At 41.0% G+C, this 20663-nt stretch overlaps 1 long non-coding RNA gene across 1 annotated transcript; it reads left to right on the forward strand.

Moving 5' to 3' along the window:
* Window positions 2780–3745, forward strand: LOC108635860. The gene is made up of 3 exons (XR_001917997.1): window positions 2780–2873; window positions 2995–3073; window positions 3620–3745. It is a non-coding gene; the product is annotated as an uncharacterized LOC108635860 (long non-coding RNA).

Consider the following 20663-nt stretch of genomic DNA (forward strand, 5'->3'; position numbering starts at 1 on the left):
AGGTCAGAAAGATCCCCTGGAGGAGGGCATGGCAACCCACTCCAGTATTCTTGCCTGGAGAATCCCATGGACAGAGAAGTCTGCCTGGCTGCAGTCCTTAGGGTCACAAAGAGTGGGACACAACTAAAGCTACTGAGCATGCACGCACCATTCTAGGCATCTTTTGTTGCTTATCTACAAATACTACAGTGAATAAGACTGCATGAACTATTCTGGGGGTGCACTGGAGGAAAAGACAGACAGTAATATATAAACAAAATAAATGTATGTTAGTGAAAATGCTCTGGAGAAATAATAAGCAGAGCAAGTAATAAGTATGTAAATGAAAAGGTTTGCAATTTTATAAAAGGTGGTAAAAGGTAATTCATTATGATTTTAATTTTCATATCTCATGAGTGAAAAGAAGCATCTTTTCATACATTTAAAACTGTTCATATTTTATGCACCCCTTAAAAATTCCTGTATTACATCTTGTTGATTTAAATCCTTTAATTTCAAGTGTTCTTTAAATATATATAAACTAAAACTAGACATAAACCTGTAGAACTTTCAGTTCTTATAGCTTGTAGTTCTTATAAAAACAAATGTAAAAATTGCATACAACTGTCTCCTCTGCAAAGGAAAAAAACTTTAAGTTAGCCTACATAGTTTAATGTTATACAAAGTATTAGTGACTGTGGCTCTTTTCTTCTGGGCTTGGTCTGCCTTTCCCACTGGGTGTCACAAGATGATGCAATTCTCTCACCATTCTTCTTTCTGAATCACTGAAGCACCTTTGTTCCTCCAGCACACTCTGAAGTCATCTGGCCCACAGTTGGTGCAAAAGCCTCATTTACCTCTGAAATCTATCTCTGTACATTGTTAATTAGCTGAAGACAACTAAAGTTGCAGACACAAAGACAGACTGGGCCTGTGAGGAGGCATTTAGTTGTGTGTGGTTCAGTTTAATTCAGTCGCTCAGTCATGTCTGACTCTTTGTGACCCTATGGACTGGGGCATGCCAGGCTTCCCTGTCCATCACCAACTCCCAGAGCCTACTCAAACTCATGTCTGTCACTTCAGTGATGCCATCCAACCATCTCATCCACTGTCGTCCCCTTCTCCTCCTGCCCTCAATCTTTCCCAGCATCAGGGTCTTTTCCAATGAGTCTTTGCATCAGGTGGCCAAAATACTGGAGTTTCAGCTTCAGCATCTGTCCTTCCAATGAATATTCAGGACTGATTTCCTTTAGGATAGACTGGTTGGATCTCCTTGCAGTCCAAGGGACTCTCAAGAGTCTTCTCAACACCACAGTTCAAAAGCATCAGTTCTTTGGTGCTCAGCTTTCTTTATAGTCCAACTGTCATATCCATACATGACTACTGGAAAAACCACAGCTTTGACTAGACTGACCTTTGTTGGCAAAATTATATCTCTGCTTTTTAATATGCTGCCTAGGTTGGTCATAGCTTTTCTTCCAAGGAGTAAACATCTTTTAATTTCATGGCTGCAGTCACCATCTGCAGTGATTTTGGAGCCCCCAGAATAAAGTCTCTTACTGTTTCCATTGTTTCCCCATTTGCCATGAAGTGATGGGACTGGATGCCGTGATCTTAGTTTTCTGAATGTTGACTTTAAGCCAACTTTTTTCACTCTCCTCTTTGACTCTCATCAAGAGGCTCTTTAGTTCTTCTTTGTTTTCTGCTATAAGGGTGATGTCATCTGCGTATCTGAGGTTATTGATATTTCTCCCAGAAATCTTGATTCCTCTTTGTACTTTATCCAACTTGGCATTTCTCATGATATACTCTGCATATAAGTTAAATAAGCAGGGTGACAATATACAGCCTTGGTGTACTCCTTTCCTGATTTGGAACCAGTCTGTTGTTCCATGTCCAGTTCTGACTGTTGCTTCTTGACCTGCATAAATATTTCTCAGGAGGCAGGTGAGGTGGTCTGGTATTCCCATCTCTTTCAGAATTTTCCACAGTTTGTTGTGATCCACACAGTCAAAGGCGTTGGCATAGTCTGTAAAGCAGAAATAGATGTTTTTCTGGAACTCTCTTGCTTTTTCAATGATCCAACGGATGTTGGCAATTTGATCTCTGGTTCCTCTCCCTTTTCTAAAACCAGCTTGAACATCTGGAAGTTTGCGGTTCACATACTGTTGAAGCCTGGCTTGGAGAATTTTGAGCATTGCTTTACTAGCGTGTGAGATGAGTGCAATTGTGCGGTAGTTTGAGCATTCTTTGGCATTGCCTTTCTTTGGGATTGGAATGAAAACGGACCTTTTCCAGTCCTGTGGCTACTGCTGCGTTTTCCAAATTTGCTGGCATATTGAGTGCAGCACTTTGACAGCATCATCTTTCAGGATTTGAAATTGCCTCAACTGGAATTCCAACTGGAATGCTATTTCAACTGGATTTTCAGTTTATGTGTGGTTACCCAGATGATTTAGAACATGCTTACTTTGAAGTGAAATGAATGCTTACTTACACTGAAATGAATACTGTGTCAAATCCTGAAAAATATATTTCAATGAGAATATGCCAGTCTCCCCAAATGGGTCAACCTACCCCAGTGTGAGCAACTCTGATCTAACATAGATTTAGAGCCCAAGATGGATTATGAACTAGTACTAACATGGTTTCTGGAACAGGCCGAATATTTTTAGGGTCGACAGTTACCCAGATGGCTGAGTCATTTGTGTTAGGAATCTCTGGAGTCTTTTTCCTTGGTTTGCCTAGTTTGGAATTACACCCTATGTGAAGCTCAGAATGTGCTTCCCTTCATTGTAGAGAAGACTGGGAGAAATTTGCTGTGCGTCTTTCTTTCTGTGATGTGCACCTCATTACCAGACTTCCTTCGGGCTACCCTTCCCTCTGAGGTCCAGGTATGCGACAGTGGCCTATTTTATTATTTGATTTTAATTTATTTTATTTTATCTTATGTTCATTATCTGAAACTCTTGTATCTGTTTGTTTGTACTTTTGCCATGTGAATGACAAATTCAGTGGAGAGATGACTCAAGACCTTCAATTTCGTTCATTCCTGATTGCTGGTATTATAGATTGCTGGTGTGGATACCTAAAGGTGAGGGGCTGATACAGCTGTCCATCTGAATATGAATCAAAATCTTTGTTTCATTATTCACAACTTGAATCATCAAATATTCTTTTTGGCAAGTCAGGGTCATTATATAGATACTGAGAACAGACTTTATAGTCATACATATTAATAGTGTTGATAGAATTGGCCTTATTGAGAATTTATTACTGCCTGCTAAATGTTAATACAACTAAAAATTAACACAGCTAGGGGATTTTGCTCAAAAAAAGGTGAGACGTTTTACATTGAACACACATGTGTGTGTGTGGTTAAATCATGTTAAATTGCAGCTTTCACAGGTCAAAAAATATATAAGCAATATAATATGGTTCATGTATGCCTTACCAAAGCAGGAACAAGGATAATAATGTCTAGTTTTCTTTTTTTCTTAAAAACCAATAATCAAGCAGGTCACCTGGGTCTTAAAACAACACTTTCTTTACGTAAAATATTTTAGTCTTGTGGGGTGGGATGCAATAAAAATATCCTGTCTACAGAAAACCTAGAATGCCTTTGTTCTTCATCTAGCAGAATTCTTCCAGGACCCGGAGCTAATCTGTTCATAAAAGCTTCAATCACCATTCTCGTCCACAGTGAGGGTTGTTTCCTGTGAACTTGATGATTTTCTGCTTTGCTACCATTATTTTTGTTAATAATTCTGTATTTTTTTTTTCTAAATAAATTGTCAACTCCTTGGGAAGAGAGACCATTCCTTGACTCTTTATGGCTTCCAGTAACTGTTGATTTGCCTGAGCATTTGACTTTGGGAGGGTATTCTGATAGGATTTAACTCTTTATTAAGTTGGCGGAGTAACAAAGAAATACTATTCAGAGGACTAGGAATGTTGCATTTTGAGAAACCAATCAAGGATAATCCTGCCACAGTCTCCTCTGGTAGGCAATGCAAAGCTGAGATTCTCCTTTGGGAGAAAATACACTTTGAGACTCTCTTGGCTGTTTGAAATTCTCTTAACTGTCTGTTCCAAGTAGAATGGTCAAGAGAAGCTTATCCCACCAGATTGAGTCTGTGTTGGCTAAATTGAGCACAGAGATCATCATCTATTGATTTTAGTATGGTGATGATAAACATTGAGCATGTAGATAAAGTCAGCCAGATAGCTGGTTTGTGTACTTATGCTGGTAATTGGGTGACATTTTCTTCAATGGATAAATATGGATAAATCTTCAATGGAAGATGTATTTGAATAACCCACAATATAAAAAGTACAATTTTTAATGTGTCTTTATGTTCACCAGTACCATCTTCAACAAAACTGCCCCCATATCTCAAAAGTTAATGACAGTTTCTACCACAGCATAGAAAGGATCTTCAGGTAATTAATGACTGCACCTCAGGCAACAGTTTTTCCCTTTTGTCCTTTCTGTTTTTATAAGAGAACTCAGTGCTAAAGGAGAAGAAAGATAATGGTTCACAGTCAATGCTCATGGACCAGACACTTAATCTGAACTTAACCAAAAGTCAATATTTAGCTGTACCTTATCAGTGTGGAAATGTCAAGCATAGCAAGAGACATGAACAAATTTCTCATTCCTGTGCTTCAGTGTTCAAAGCTGTGTGGCAGAGTTTCAACAGCAGATAAGACAAAATGGCCTTTGGGAAAAAAAGACAACAAATGACAACACTTGCAGCTGCTGAGATCCAGGTTTATGAGAGGAACACAGTCACGGGAGATGCCTCCTAATCTGTCTCAACACATCCCCTTGGTCACCTTGTGGCCTGTGTGATGCCAGCGCTTGATCATTACTCACAGCGGGTAGCCTTCAAGAGACTGCAGCTTGCTGAGTAAAGTCAAAATTTGTTGCCATGTAGGACAATTGACACAAATTATTTGCCTTCTTGGTTTGTGTGGCTGGGAAGTGCATCAAGCATGGCAGACTGTGGGTCTGCCAAGCAGGAGTTTCCCTGGGGCCTCCCTGAAGCTATGGACACTTCAGGTTTAGAACAGAGGTTTTCAATCTTTTAAGAACTTCCAAAGGACTTCCCTGGTTGCTCAGTGGTGAAGAACCCACCTGCCAGTGCAAGAGCCACAGGACACACAGGTTCGAGCCCTGGGTCAGAAGATCCCCTGGAGAAGGAAATGCCAACCCACTCCAGTATTCTTGCCTGGGAAATCCCATGGATAGAGGAGTCTGGCGGGCTACAGTCCATAGGTTCACAAAAGAGTCAGACATGACTGAGCGACTAAACAAAAACAGCAACAACAATAAGAACTTCAGAACCCTTTCAGAATTCCATCTCACTCTATAGGACTCCAGCTGCCCTCACCTGTGTAATTGCTGTTGAAAGTTGTATTTTGTTAAAAAAAACCAGTTATGTTGGAAAAACCTATAATGATACTCACATGTAATGAGGTGGATGGACTCTCTGTCCATTTGTTTGTGAAGAAAAGGAAATAGTGTAAGAAAGAAAGCTGGTGACTTACATGGCTAAATATGCATTGTTACTGGCTTTTTAAGGACTTGTGGGTGGGTCTAGCATTTCATGGAACATGGATATCTAGAAATTGCTGAGAGAGAAAACATTTCTTCATCTCGAAGTCCAACTAGAAGGGACCTGAATCACCTAGATTCACAGAACACTGAGGCCTTAGAATTTACCAAGAGCAGGGACCTGACCTACTGTCCCAGACTATTTATTTGAGTCACTTAGGTGCTTGTTAAAAAATACAAATTCCGGTTACTTTCCTCCTAAACATTCTGATTCAGGGAGACTATAGTGGAATCTGGAAGCCTATCTTTTTAGCAAGAGTTCAAAGAGATTTTTTTAAAAAATTATTTATTTATTTATGGTTGTGCTAGGCCTTTGTTGCTACGCTTGGGTTTTCTCTGGTTGTGGCGAGCAGGGGCTACTCTTCGTTCTGGTGCATGGGTTTCTCATTGCGGTGGCTTTGCTTGTTGCAGAGCGCGAGCTCCAGGCGTGCAGTGTTTAGGCTCAGTAGTTACGGCACACGGGCTTAGTTGCTCCACAGCTTGTGGAATCTTCCTGGGAATCCACTGTGCCACCAAAGAAGTTCCCCAAAGAGATTTTATCTTCCGACAGATCAGGAAACATTGCTCTACTGTGTCCTGGCATAATGCACACTACAGGGTAGATACTCAGTAATGGAACGAATGAGCGAAAGGAAGAAACCACAGTGAACATGCCGAAAGGCAGTCTCAGCCCCTGATGTTGCTGCATTCTCATTCAGTGTGCCAGGGCTTGAGGCCTTGCACAGCTCACTCCAAGTTGTGGGAGAATGACCTTCAGAAACAGTTGATAAAGGTTAGGTTTTTGAATGTCACATGGAATAATACTCCTTCCCCTTTGTCCTTTGTTGGAATGTCATAGTGACACACACACGAAAATACTATGTCCTAAAAAAGGAATGAAAGCTAAATGTCATAAACAGAAAGAAACTTGTCGAAGTCTCCCTTAGGAAGAAATCTATTTTGTGTGTTCTGCCAAAATAGGTCCCACCAGGTGTAAACCATCCTGCCTTTTAAGCTGTTCTTCCCTGGTGGCTCACTGGTAAAGAATCTGCCTGCCAATGCAGGAGACTCAGGTTCAATCCCTGGGTCGGGAAGATCCCCTGGAGGAGGGCATGGCAACCCACTCTAGTTTTCTTGCCTGGAGAATCCCATGGACCGAGGAGCCTGGCAGGGTAGAGTCTATGGGGTCACAAAGAGTTGAAGACAGCTTAACAAGTAAACAACAACAAAAGGCACAAAGGTGAAATGGTGTTGGGAGCAGAATTCCTATCTCCATGTAGATAGTGCCACTTATGATTTCTGTACTCAGTTCAGTTCAGTCACTAGGTTGTGTCTGACTCTTTGTGACCCCATGGACTGCAGCACTCTGGGCTTCCCTGTCCATCATCAACTCCCGGAGCTTACTCCAACTTATGCCCATCAAGTCGGTGATGCCATCCAACCATCTCATCCTCTGTCATCCCCTTCTCCTCCTGCCTTCAATCTTTTCCAGCATCAGGGTCTTTTCCAATGAATGAGTTAGTTCCTCAGGCAGGTGGCCAAAGTATTGGAGCTTCAGCTTCGGTCCTTCCAATGAATATTTAGGACTGATTTCCTTTAGGATGGACTGGTTGGGTCTCCTTGCAGTCCAAGGGACTCTCAAGAGTCTTCTCCAACACCACAGTTCAAAAGCATCAATTCTTCAGTGCTCAGCTTTCTTTATCATCCAACTCTCATGTCCATATATGACTACTGAAAAAAACATAGCTTTGACCTTGTTCCTCCTTTTCTAAAATTGTATGACACATTGACTTTGTTATTATGGTTCCCAGGGGAATCATTTTGTAAACTCCATACAATTTATAAAACTTTGCTGTTGCTGCTGCTGCTGCTAAGTTGCTTCAGTTGTGTCCGACTCTGTGCGACCCCATCAATGGCAGCCCACCCAAGTCTCAGAACTACAGGAGCAGAGGACATGGGCTGTAAGTGAGAGAAGGAAGGTGGAAGCTGTGTCTTTATTCCGCTCACTCTAAGGTTCTCTGACAGAGCTTGGGCACATGGCAGGTATGGGACTGGACTGAGAAAGCCCAATCGTCTCTTTTTGTTCAATTTCTATGACTACATGTCATCATCATGGGATTTATTTAGAGTCATTTGATTTCTGCTGAGGAGAGGATAGACAACATGCTGGACAAAAAGAGCCCCAGTGCATTTCTTGAAACTTGTCATGCTCTATTTTTGTGACTTACTGAAAGCTTTAGTAAGCATTGTTGGGGGAAAAAAGCAACAAGGCAGAGTTAAGGAAGGTTGAAGGCTGGTCCAGTAGTGGTTCTTAAGCTTCTTTGCATTTTAGAGTATGGACAAGTTAAAAAACTCTAGTATCTAGGCCTTGTCCCATACCAATTCAGTCCCAATTTCTGGGGGTGTGATGTAGGTGACACTTAAAAAAAAATTTCCTAGGTAGTTTCATTGTGCAGCCGAGTGGTGATTCCTAGATTGTTCATACACTCTTCTTTTCTAGTTATATGTTATTCCCTCTGCCTGAAATGATCCTCATTCCTTCTCCTGTCAAAGGCCTACTCATCTTTAAAAATTTACCACACAGATACCTTCCATTGACGGAGTTCACTTGTTTGTTCAACAAATATTTACTGAAATGCTTTCTTCTCCATGGTGATGGCACTCAGTGACAACACAATACATTCTGATGATTGTAAGTTATTTATTATTATCATTGTTTTCATTCATAGAGTCTGAGCTTTTGAAGCCAGGGATTGCAAATTATTCATCTTTGCATTCTGTAACACATTTCCCTTTATTTCCATTCCCCCACATTCCCAGAGCTTGGTGATGACTGTCCCACAGATGTTCAATATTGCATAATAATGGTTTTTCAAAGGTGTGGTTACCATACTCAGTGGATTCAAAATTGCTATGGCTTGACTTCAGATTAAGAGTTTTGTTTTAGTAATGCCCAGATTTGTTTGTAATGGTCTTCTTAGAGATGCCCATAATTTTGTGAGTCTTTATTTGCAATAGCATTGAATGATGCTTTCTTGGAATGATATGAGATTGCTCCAAGGTTTATCTCCCAGACAGTACTTGACATCATGAAATTTTGTATTTTATGGACTTTGTTTTTATACTCACCCATCCTCTAGCACCTGTCTCTTTTTATTTTACTCATTCCTTTACCTGATACTTCAGGCCCTCTAGGCTCAGTGAAGTGTTAGTCACTCAGCTGTGTCCGATTCTTTGCAATCCCATGGACTATAGCCCACCAGAATCCTCTGTCCATGGGATTTCCTAGGCAAGAATACTACAGTGGGTAGCCATTCCCTTCTCCAGGGGATCTTCCTGAGCCAGGGATCGAACTCAGGTCTCCTGCATTGCAGGGAGATTCTTTACCATCTGAGCTACCCCTGACTCTAAAACCTAACTCTCACCTGCCCAGGTAAATCTTCTGGGCTAGTTAGACTGGTCTTCTTAATGCTTCCCAAGTATAGGGTTTTTTTTATCCTTCTTGCCTACTACTATTCTGAATTGTTCTGGTACTCCAAAGACTCACTTCCTCCATGAGTTTTTGCCTGAGTTCTTCAGCTTTTTCATAAGATCTACACCATGCAGTTTAGCCCTAGTCTTGATGCTGCTGCTAAGTTGCTCCAGTCGTGTCTGATTCTGTGCAACCCCAAAGACGACAGCCCACCAGGCTCCTCTGTCCCTGGGATTCTCCAGGCAAGAATACTGAAGTGGGTTGCCATTTCCTTCTCTGCCTAGTCTTTATATAGTTTTGTTTATTTTTTATTATTAATATCATTCCTCACAGATGACCTGTCTCTTTACCTGACTGTAGGAATTGTCTCATGTGTAGCTTTCATAGGTTCTGTGGCACCTACAACAACTGAAGGCTATTGTCTAATTACTTAATACATGTTTGATTCTTTAGAGATTGAGTTCAGCTGTATCTGCCATTTGGTAAAGCTGGATTGTTTAATACACAATTTAGAAAATTTGGAACGGTTTTCGGTCCAGTGTAAGCCCAGCTCTGGGGCCCTGTCATGGGCTGAATTGTGTCTCCCCAAATTTATATGTTGAAGCCCTAACCACTCAGTACCTTGGCATGTGACTGTATTTGGTATATGTGGAGAGAGGGCCTTTAAAGAGGTGATTAAGTTAAAATGAGGCCGTTGTTGTGGGCTCTAATCTCATCCTACTGGTGTCCTTTTAAGAAGAGGAAATTGGGATGCACAAAGGGAAACCACACACATAGAAGAAAGATGTGAGAATGCGTCAAGAAGAGGGCCATCTACAAGCCAAGGAGAGAGGCTGCAGAAACCCAGCCTGATGGCACCTTGATCTGGAAATCTTAGCCTTCAGAACTGTGAGAAAATAAATCTGTTGATTCAGCAGCTCAGCCGGTGGTATTTTGTTATGGCAGCCTGAGCTGACTAACACAGGCCCTATATGCTACCTGTCGAGAGTGACAAGGAACCTCTCGTGGATGGATTTCCCATTTCCATCTTCTTTCCTGCCTCAGTTGGAAGATTCTAGATCATGCCTCCCTGACAGAGAAGATGAAATTGAAAAGCAAAGAGTTTCCTCCTTCTCACGCTTTACGCTTCCTGGTTTTGTGAAGGGTACCCCTGTCTAGAAGCATTTCCATCTACTTTATCTTGATCTCAGATCACTTCCCCAGTGATGAAGCTGGGTGAAGGTAGGGTCCTCAGCTCTCTGAAATTAATGTTTTTTCCCCCTTCAAAATTCTGCTTTCCTGTGCATAAATGTAATGGGTTAGTTTGTATTTGAGGAAATTCTTACCTAAAAGATGTCTTAGTTTGAGTTTTCTCTAAATCAGATCCTAAGACAAGGGTTTGGGGGAAGATGGTTTATTTTTGAAGTGGCCCCAGGAGGCCCTGAGAGGAGTAGGTATGTAAGAGAGAGACAGGAGGAAAGTGCAGAGTGCTTTCAGGTGTGGTTACCCTGTGGGAGCCTGGGGCCCCATCCTGTCAGGGATGCTATGGGAGACTGTAGTCACAGCAAGGGAAGCTGAGGCATTTATCCACCATCTTCTGCTGCTCACGAGTGCAGGGCTGGTTCTGGAGGAATGAACTAGCCACCACTCTGACTTAACCTGGGAGTCGGTGGATCATGCTCCTGCAGGCAGAGGAAGTCCAAGGGCCAAGAGACATGGGTACTTGACGTAGGAGCCCATTGCCTTGTGAAAAGAACTGTCCATCAATAACAAAGGCAGTCAAAGCTATAGAAATGTGTCAGGGGGTATTGAGAAGGCATCACCTGTCTGTTGCTGAACACTGGTTTTTAGATTTGAGGAAGCTGGACTTAGGTTCTCTGAAGTTATAACTCACTCTGTTAGGTACCATAAAAACAGATCTTTAATGCTTTGGGCTTTTTGTGGCTGATTCCTTCTCATCCCGTAAATCCCCATTTTAGAGCCATTCTGCCAGAACTTAATTTATTCTTGTAGTTCCACAGCAGCTTTTCTTGCGTTGACCCTGATCATCATCTCCTGGTGGTCTACCAGAGGGTACCTTATAGGACACTCCATCCAGCCCGTCCCCCGCCACCCCTTGCCAATCTCCCAACAGGTTGGATCAGAAAACAGGGATTTGAGCACTCTCCATCCCTGCCCCAATATCCTTATTTCCTAGTAAGCCATGTGTTTGCATGGAGAGAGGGGTGGATGTTAGAACATGGCCATAAGCCTACCTTCTGTTGAGGTTCAGCCATGTTCTGGGCTTGTTAAGTTACTGGTGGGCAGGGTCTGTCAGCAGATTGAAGATCATCCTGGGAGGTAATCATTATAAGAGATGAAGAAGTGAGGGTTGATAGCTGGATCCAGTAACAAGCCTTAGTTATCAGAGGAGAGGGGCCATTCTGAGAATGGTGTGGTGTCTGTGACTCAGATTTGTTCCTAACCTTCCTTTAGACCATGTCTCAGTCCTTCAGAGGTGAAAGCTATAAATGAAAAGAGTTTCGTGGTAAAACTGTTGGACACAAAGGTATAAGCAAGATAATTTAGGGACCCCTCTGAAAGAATATAATGCAATCAAAACAGAGGAGAGGACTTCTCTTCCAGTTCCAGTGATGTCCATGGAGAGTGCTAGAAAGGGCAGGAGGGATAAAAAACTGTGTGGTGTGTGACAAGGCTTGTTCCTTGTGAGATTCCCCAGGGATTTACCAGAGTTACTTGGAAAGTACTTGACTGATAGGTGTGTCCTGATATGTTGAGGGGGGAAGTCATAAAATCTGAGTCAGCTGAGTAATGCAACCTCTTTCATTCCCATAAGCCTATGTTGTTGTTGTTTAGTTGCTAAGTCGTGTCTGACTCTTTTGCAACCCCATAGACTGTAACCCACCAGGCTCCTCTGTCCCTAGGATTCTCCAGGCAAGAATACTGAAGTGGGTTGCCATTTCCTTTTCCAGGGGATCTTCCTGACCCAGGGATCTCATCTGCGTCTCCTGCATTGCAGGTAGATTCTTTACCACTGATGAGGACTGAGCAAACCCTAGCTGCAGATGAAACTTTCTGGTTGATAGAGACTAATTCTTTTATTTCTTTCTACAGTCAAGTTTAGGATAGTTGTATACTGCCTGGTCCCTAGTGGGTGCTCAAAATTTTTCTTTGAATGAATTATCTTTATTCGCATTTGATAAGCATCAGGAGTGAGCAGGATTGGGACTTCTTTGGTGGTCCAGTGGTTAAGACTTTGCCTTCCCATGCAGGGAGTGTGGGTTTGGTCCCTGGTCGAGGGGCTAAGATCCCACATGCCCTGGGGCCAAAAAACCCAAAGCATAAGACAGAAGCAATATTGTACCAGATTCAATAAGACTTTAAAAAAGATGATCCACATCAAAGAAATTTTTTAGAAAAAGTGAGCAGGATTGGAGAACTGATCTATGATAAATTCCTGGGGTGAGGAAGCCATGGGTTCTTTCTTACATGCTATGTCTTACAGAAACAAGTACATGTGTAAGAAAACACAGATAATGAAATGACTTTGTCACTATGTAAACTTCAGATAAATCAAGTTATTGCTGAATAGTTCTTTAACTGATTGCTCTTAGTTTGCCATCATTTGCTAGCACTGTGCCTTTGGCCAGGTTGTTTAACATCTCCCAACCTTGGTTATTCTGTTGAACTGAGATAATATTGCCTACGTAGTGATGCTCTTGTGAGTACGAAAGTTAATGTATATGAAGTGCTTAGTACAGTGCCTGGGATGGGGCAAGCATTGATGGTGGTGATGATAAGGGGGATGATTGTTATCATTATTATCATATATTAGACAATCTATATTGTTGTTCAGTTGCTAAGTCATGTCCTACCCTTTGTGACCCTATGAGCTACAGCACCCCGGGCTTTCCTGTCCTTCACTACCTCCTGGAGTTTGCTCAAATTCATGTCTGTTGAGTTGGTAATGGTATCGAACCATTTCAGCCTCTGCTGCCTTCTTCTCCTTTGCCTTCACTCTTTCCCAGCATCAGCATCTTTTCCAGTGAGTCAGCTCTTCACATCATGTGGCCGAAGTATTGGAGCTTCACAGCATCAGTCTTTCCAGTGAATATTCAGGGTTGATTTCCTTTAGGATTGACTGGTTTGATCTCCTTGCAGTCCAAGGAATTCTTCAAGAGTCTTCTCCAACTCCACAATTTGAAAGCATCATTTCTTCGGTGCTCAGCTTTCTTGATGGTTCAGCTCTTACATCCATACATAGCTACTGGGAAAACCATAGCTTTGACTATACAGACCTTTGTTGGCAAAGGAATGTCTTTGGTTTTTAATACTCTGTCTTGGTTTGTCATAGCTTTAAAATATCCATTAAAAGCAGATAATCTACGACTATGTTGTATAAGATCCACTGAGGGAATTACCTCCATTTTGTTCTTTGGTTTTTAGTTGGTTTTCTATGAATACATATTTAAAGTAAACTTTATAAGTTTAAAATAAAGTCTTTGGTATAGACTCTCATGGGCTTCCCTGGTGGCTCAGATGGTGAAGAATCTGCCTGCAATGCAGGAGACCTGGATTTGATCCCTGTCTTGAGAAGATCCCCTGGAGAAGGGAATGGTTAACAACTCCATTATTTTTGCCTGAAGAGTTCCTTGGACAGAGGAGCCTGGCAGGCCACAGTCCATGGGGTCACAAAGGTTGGACTTGAATGCGCAATTAACACACACACACACACTCTCTCATTAAGGTTTCTGGAACTTTAGATATATTCTCTATGTTCAGTAATTTTGCCTTATCTATTTTTGACTACCTCCAAAAGAATCAACAGATTAGTGAAGCCTCATTTTCTCTTATATCAACTAGGTTGTATTTTCTGCTTTCCAATATCAGCATTTGCTTGTTTGCATCTCTGTCAGCTAAACCAGAACCTAAAACTAGGGTCTATTGTGTATTTCCCTTAGCATCTCCTTTGTAAGCTGCTTGAGGAAGGTTTGCTAGAGCTGTATGAAAGTGCATATTGTTTAGAAGACAGAACTATTTTTAGCTTGAAGGTAGAACTGGGTTTTTCTTTCTTAATAAATTCCTTTTCTTTTGATGAAAGCCAAAACTTGAAGCCAGTGGTGACAAATCAGGGTTCTAATTGCTGTGTTGTTGCAAATAAAGAGAGATGTTTATTGATAATCAACTAAATAGCAAACCAGATTTCATCAGTGTGGTAAGATGAGCCCACTCAGTGGGCTGGTCTTATAAAATACTTTTTCTAGTGAGCCTGGGAAAACTTGTAAAGTGGTAATAATAAAAGCAGCATCTGGTCTTTGCAGGAACTTTGTCATACATAAGCAATGCATCATGGGTGTGGTAATGAACATCAGGTGTTTTTGGCACATGACTTCTAAACTTGGGGAAGAGGAATTTTGCTTTTTTGCACATACTGGAATGCGTTTTCACATTTCTGGTATTAAAAAAATAGCTTAAGAACTACGTTATTTTTTTATTCCTTATTTGGAAGCTATACTGGTCAGCATAAGAAAATACTTAACTTCAGATCTTCAAAGGCATGTTGTAGAGGTTTGGAAAGCATTTGGTTTGGCTTGAAGCAAGTTTGGCTAGTGAAGTGACAGGCACACAAGAAAGAACAACAGGTGAAAAAATGTGAAGTTTCTTTCATCTTTCAAAGGATTTTCTTGATGAATTGAAACAGCCATGAAAATAAGCACTGGCCTTCATGCCCAGTGGCCTAAAAGTACTTAGAATGGGCCAAATAAGAATCAGGCAGGGACCTAATGAAAATCAGGCAACAAGCCTAGGCTAATTAAATTTGTGCTGCCTTCCCCCACTTTTTAAAACTCCCTTTGGCTCAATTTTTAACAAAAATCTGGTTTTATGTTAGATATTTCTCTTGCTTAACTCAGATATTGTAGAGGCATGAGTTATTCAGTAGAACCAGTGAAATTTTTTGTTGGCTAAGTTGACTTTCTTTCTGGCCTCTTTCTTTTGAAAACTGCTTATGAAAATTAACTAATTAAATTTCTGGGCTAAAGTAAACAATATCTCTTGAAGTGGTTGACTGTGAGTCAGAGACAGAATTCTTCATTTTGTTTGGGAGAGATAGTGCATTTGATTGTAACAGTGTTTTTAGAACAGCTTTCAGAGCTGTTGATGGAGCTTCCGTAGTTTCTCTAGCTTGTTTAAAGGAGTCTTCGGGATCTATTGAGTCATGAATAATTATCTGCTTAAGATCAGAAGACAGATGTCTCCAGAGAATTCTGCAAAAACATATTTTTTTGGGTGAAAATTGAAAGAAGAGTAGAACATTTGTTCTAATGTCTGTTTATGATGTGAGTATAGAGAGGACCTGGGACTGAATCACACGCTCTCAGGCCCTCTTTGGTGACTTTTTTTTTTTTTGCCAGTACCTCCCATGAAGAAGTCGCTGCTTAGTTTAGCATTCGAATATGAATAAAAGTTTTATGTAACTCAAGAGATAACATACTTAATTTACTACAGCCCATTTATAAAGTCCTAGGAGATGTCTGAATTATAATAACTGGTCAGTCTGTTTTGTGTCTTTCTCCAAAGCCTTTGCTTAGGGAGTGACTTTTGAAGTTCAGTGATGATGCCAGATTTGGAGGAGTTCTAGTGGCATGTGTATGGGGAGCAGCATGGTTGAGAATCATATTGGATCTACAGACGGTAAGACATTACAAATATGAATGTAAAGGATGACAAGACAGTCAAATCCTATGACAGATCATTCCTTTTAAGGAGAAATATCAATCCAATACTTAGCCACTGTCAAAGGGTAGTCGTAAACACCACCACCAACAAACCATATTCTTTCGAAAGAAGCCTAGTAGCCTGTTTTCCTTTTGAAATGCTTAATGAAAAAGCTGCAGAGAAAAATTTCTGTGGATTTGAGGATTTTGGAATAAATAAGCTTCAGGAGCAGAAGCCCACGTGCTCTGTCTTTCCTTGCTTTAATTGTTTTGGTTTCTAGCTTAGCAGCAAAATATTCTTGCCAAGTGACTGTACGTGTGCATGGGATGTTTTCGGCTTTGCTTCACTAGGGCGTTTGAAGAAAATGCCCTGGTTTATATCAGTCAGACATCATTTTAGTGTAAGAGAAAACACGCCCCTTGAAACAATTAAGGGATCGAAACTTATCATTAGGGTGAATAATAAACTGCAATGTCTATTTAGAATAGGGTTTCAAAAATTAATTACTGGTGTAGGTCACAGCATCCTTCACTGTTTTCTAATGATTAAAAACTATAGTTTTGATAATTGGACTGTGAGAAATTTGTTAGGGCAATATATTTCTCATTTATCACTCCAGAAAGAGGTCAGCAAACTTTCTCTGTAAAAAGCCAGACAGTAAATATTTTAGGCTTTGTGCCTTTGTAGTGTGAAGGCAGCCACAGACAGTAAATGAATGAGTGTGCCTGTGTTCCAATAAGAGTTTAGGTATTATATGTTAGATTTCATATGATTTTTAACATGTTCTTCCTTTGATTTTTTTCCAGCAATTTAAAAATGCAAAGTCCGTTTTTAGCTCTGGGTTGTATAAAACCAGGCAATGAGCCAAATTTGGCCCAAGGGCTGTAGTTTGCTGACCTCCTGCTTAAGAAGAAAAGACCATGTTACTATTTACACTAAGACGTGAGTATTATTTTAGAGAGCAAGGAATTTTATTCAGTTCACAATTACTTTGTAAATCTGATCTGGTGATCATTGTGTTTAGAATGCATCATTTGTGTTGTTTGAGGACTGCATATGAGGGCTAGCTGAGTGGTATAAGATTTGACAAATGGATTTCTGACTGTTCCTCTCATTAGGTTCCAATTCCCGTTCATCAGTTAAAGGAACTTGTATCATTGCCTCACTTGTTGCAATGAATAAATCTGTATAATTTCACAAAAGAACAACTGCATGGATTCTTTTGCAGCCTGAAGACTTGAGTGTTGGGCTCCTCTTCATAAAAGTTTCCATGACAATCTGGCCTGAGAGAATGACAGGTTTGCCCTCATGGGGAATTTCTTATTAAGGAAGCTTTTCTTTTACCAGGAAGCTTTATGGGGACTTAATAGGGGGTCAAACAGAAAGGACCAAATAGGACCCTTTCATAAACCATACCTTCTACTCTCTCTGGCCTGAAAGAGAGCTTGTTTCCAACTGTGTGTGGTGATGGGCTGACGTTCAGAAGCTGAGAGGTTAGAGAGGACCACCATGCTACCCTGGGGTCTTGCTTCCTAATGGTAACCAAGAGACCCAGACGCAAGCATGAGCTATTAATATACGGGCTAAGCCAAGAATTATAGGCCCCTGGATTCCTCTTTTGAAAGGCCGTATGTGGAGTAGTGAAGCAAGTGGCTCTGAGCTTGACTCTGAGCTTTTCTCTTGGCTCTGCCATCCACTAGCTGTGTGACTTTAATTCTCTGCACCTTACTTTCCTCCTCTGAAAAGAGGGCAGGATGATAATAAATAACAACCACGCCAGGGTAGTTGTAAGGATTAAGTAAGTTCATACAGTTGGCCCTTCTGTTTGCGGGTTCCACGTCCGCTGAAGTTGAGGGCCCACCATTATACAATTTTTTACAAGGGACTTGAGCATCCACAGATTTGGGGATCTGTGGGGGTCCTGGAATTAATCCCCTGTGGATATGAGGGACAACTATGTAATGCATTTTGGAACAGCACCTGTCACGTGGTAGCAAATAATAAATAAGAGCTATTGTAAAGATTTTCTTTCTTTTTGGACTGAAAATAACACAACATTTGCAGACTCTTACTTAAAGGGAGATTTGTTTCCTCAGGCATAATCACTATGAAAATATCCTTTAATCTCTTGCCTTTTCTTTCTCACCTATTATCACCCCATAATTTTGTTGACTTACACTTTCCAGCCACCTCAGCCACCTCAGCCACCCTGTCCTAACACCCTTTTGGATCTTGGCCTTTATTCTCTTCCTACTCACTACACTTGTTATAAACTCAGTGATCTCCTGGGTCTAAATTGGCTCATATGTAAGAGGGAAGCATAGTTCATAAGGTGTCGCTTAATATATTGCCCTGTAGCTGTGGCACAGCTCAGTCTCAGTTTGGTTGATAATCTGTGGGTTTTCCAGGAAAGTTTATTAGTAAGCTGCTTATGCCCTGCTTAGAGCTAAGATATTGAGAGAATAGAGCCCAATGGGGAAAATGGGGAGTGTTCTGAAAACAGGATTTATGTCTCATCTTTTTCAGTAGGGTTCCCCAGGGGGCCTTAGAGGATATTCTCTATTCTAAAGACCTTCAAGAAAGACTTTGTGCTTGACTGGGTATATTGGGCTTGGGTTGCCTTTCCTGCCAGCTGCTTTCTGGGCTGGAAAAGATGAAGTCTTAAGTGTTGCCATTTGTTGTTGTTTAGTCATTCAGTTGCGTCTGACTCTTTGTGACACCATGGAGTGCAGCATGCCAGGCTTCCCTGTCCTTCCCTGTCCCTTGAGTTTGCTCAAACTCATGTCCATTGAGTTGGTGATGCCATCCAACCACCTCATGTCGTTCCCTTCTCCTCCCGCCCTCAATCTTTCCCAGCGTCAGAGTCTTTTCTAATAAGTTGGCTCTTCAGATCAGGTGGCCAAGTACTGGAGCTTCAACTTCAACATCAGTCTTTCCAATGAGTATTCTGAGTTGATTTCCTTTGGGATTGACTGGTTTGCTCTCCTCGCAGTCCAGGTGACTCTCAAGAGTCTTCTCCAACTCCACAATTCGAAAGCATCAATTCTTCGGTGCTCAGACTTGTTTATCGTCCAACTCTCACATCCGTACATGACTACTGGAAAAACCAGAGCTTTGACTATATGAACTTTTGTCAGGAAAGTGATGTCTCTGCTTTTTAATACACTCTCTAGGTTTGTCAAGTGTTACTATAAGTGTGAAGTGTGAGTTGCCCAGTTGTGTCTGGCTCTTTGTGACTCTATGACTAGAGCCTGCCAGGCTCCTCTGTCCATGGGATTCTCCAGGCAAGAATACTAGAGTGTGTTGCCATTTCCATCTCCAGGCGATCTTCCTGACCCAGGGATCAAACCCTGGTCTCCTGCATTGCAGGAAGATTCTTTACCACCTGAGTCACCCGTGTTGCTATACACTGTTTTAAAACCAGCTAAGTCTTTGTTGTCTTGCTTCTTGGGCCCATGCTGTGCAACAGGGCAGGAATGTGGTCAGTTGTTGAGGGAAGATTTTTTTGCTTAACTATTATCCTGAATTTGGCTGTTCCTATTTTCTTGGAATAAAAGTGAGATGTCATTGTTTGGACAACTCAATATAAAGAGAGTATGAATTTTCTTTCCCCCTAGAGAGGTTTCATTGTGTAAGTTGTGGACAAAAGCAATTCTGAAACATTTTAATATGTTTGCATAAGGGAAGGCCACAGTGCATGAGGTTTACATGAAGTCTTTTGGTTTTGTCCTTTTGGATAATTCTAAAATGGTAGTTCTCAGCCCAATAAGAAACAACATCTGTGTTAAAAACACAATACAGGCCTAGTTTTCCCCTCATGTTTCTTTACTCTCTAGATATCTCATTCATATGAAACATTCTCCCTGACTTCTAAGGGTACTTCATATAGGTGAGAAATACCCAGAGAGTAGAGGGGAATGAGGCTGTGCCCCAAATACAGTTTTGTTTAATTGAAACAATTCTTCCAAATGACATTTGCTAGTGGTAAAGAATCTACCTGCCAATGCAGGAGATGCCAGAGATGTAGATTTGATTCCTGGGTCAAGAAGATCCCTTGGAGCAGGGGAGCAGGAAATGGCAACCCTCTCCAGTATTCCTTCCTGGGATTGCAAAGAGTTGGACATGACAGCATGCTTAGGGTGGTGTATTGATTGCTAATACTTTAGGCTCACATAGAGCTTTCATTTATTTATTCCTGCCCTTCCTCCAGCATATGAGGTCCCTACTGTGTGCAGAGGGCAAAACCGAGACATGCATCTGGACTACAAGGCACACAAATGCCTGTCTGTGTTGTTTGCTTCAGAAGTGGAATATTGTCTTTACCATTTTTACTGCAAGTTTTCTGGAGTACAACCAATGGTATTCATGATGATTCTGTTTTTTTCTAAGGAAAGAAGAAATAAGAAAACTGCTTTCTTAGTGCTTACAACATGCTAGGCATTGTACATAATGTGATTTCATTGAATCTTTGCATTAACCCTTCAGAATAAGGATTATTATTCCCTTAATAAAAATGAGAAAACTAGTTTGGGAATTAAGTCAGTTACCCAAAGCCACATAATTGGTAGGTTGTAGAAAACTAGGATTTATAACCAGGTCTGTCTGTTTTCACTAACCCAGTCTGCTTCCCTTCAAGCAGAGATGAAACACCTGGCAGAACATGCTCACTTGTGATATAACACTAAGTGTCCTCTGAAGGGACTTAACTTAGAAAATTATTATAGAATTAGGTGGGAAAATGTGTTGCTTTTCCAGATTTTAAAAAGTAAAAATTTGAAGCTAAAATTATGAAACCTGGGCACAATTATTTAATTAAAATAAACGAATAAAATAAAAAAAGTATGTAAGTCCGTACTCCAAGAATTAGTCATTTAAAATGATTATTCCACCAAACTAATAAGTCTACAATCTTTGTCA

The sequence above is a fragment of the Capra hircus genome, chromosome 4 (genome assembly GCF_001704415.2).
Source record: "Capra hircus breed San Clemente chromosome 4, ASM170441v1, whole genome shotgun sequence".
In the NCBI taxonomy this organism is placed as follows: domain Eukaryota; kingdom Metazoa; phylum Chordata; class Mammalia; order Artiodactyla; family Bovidae; genus Capra; species Capra hircus.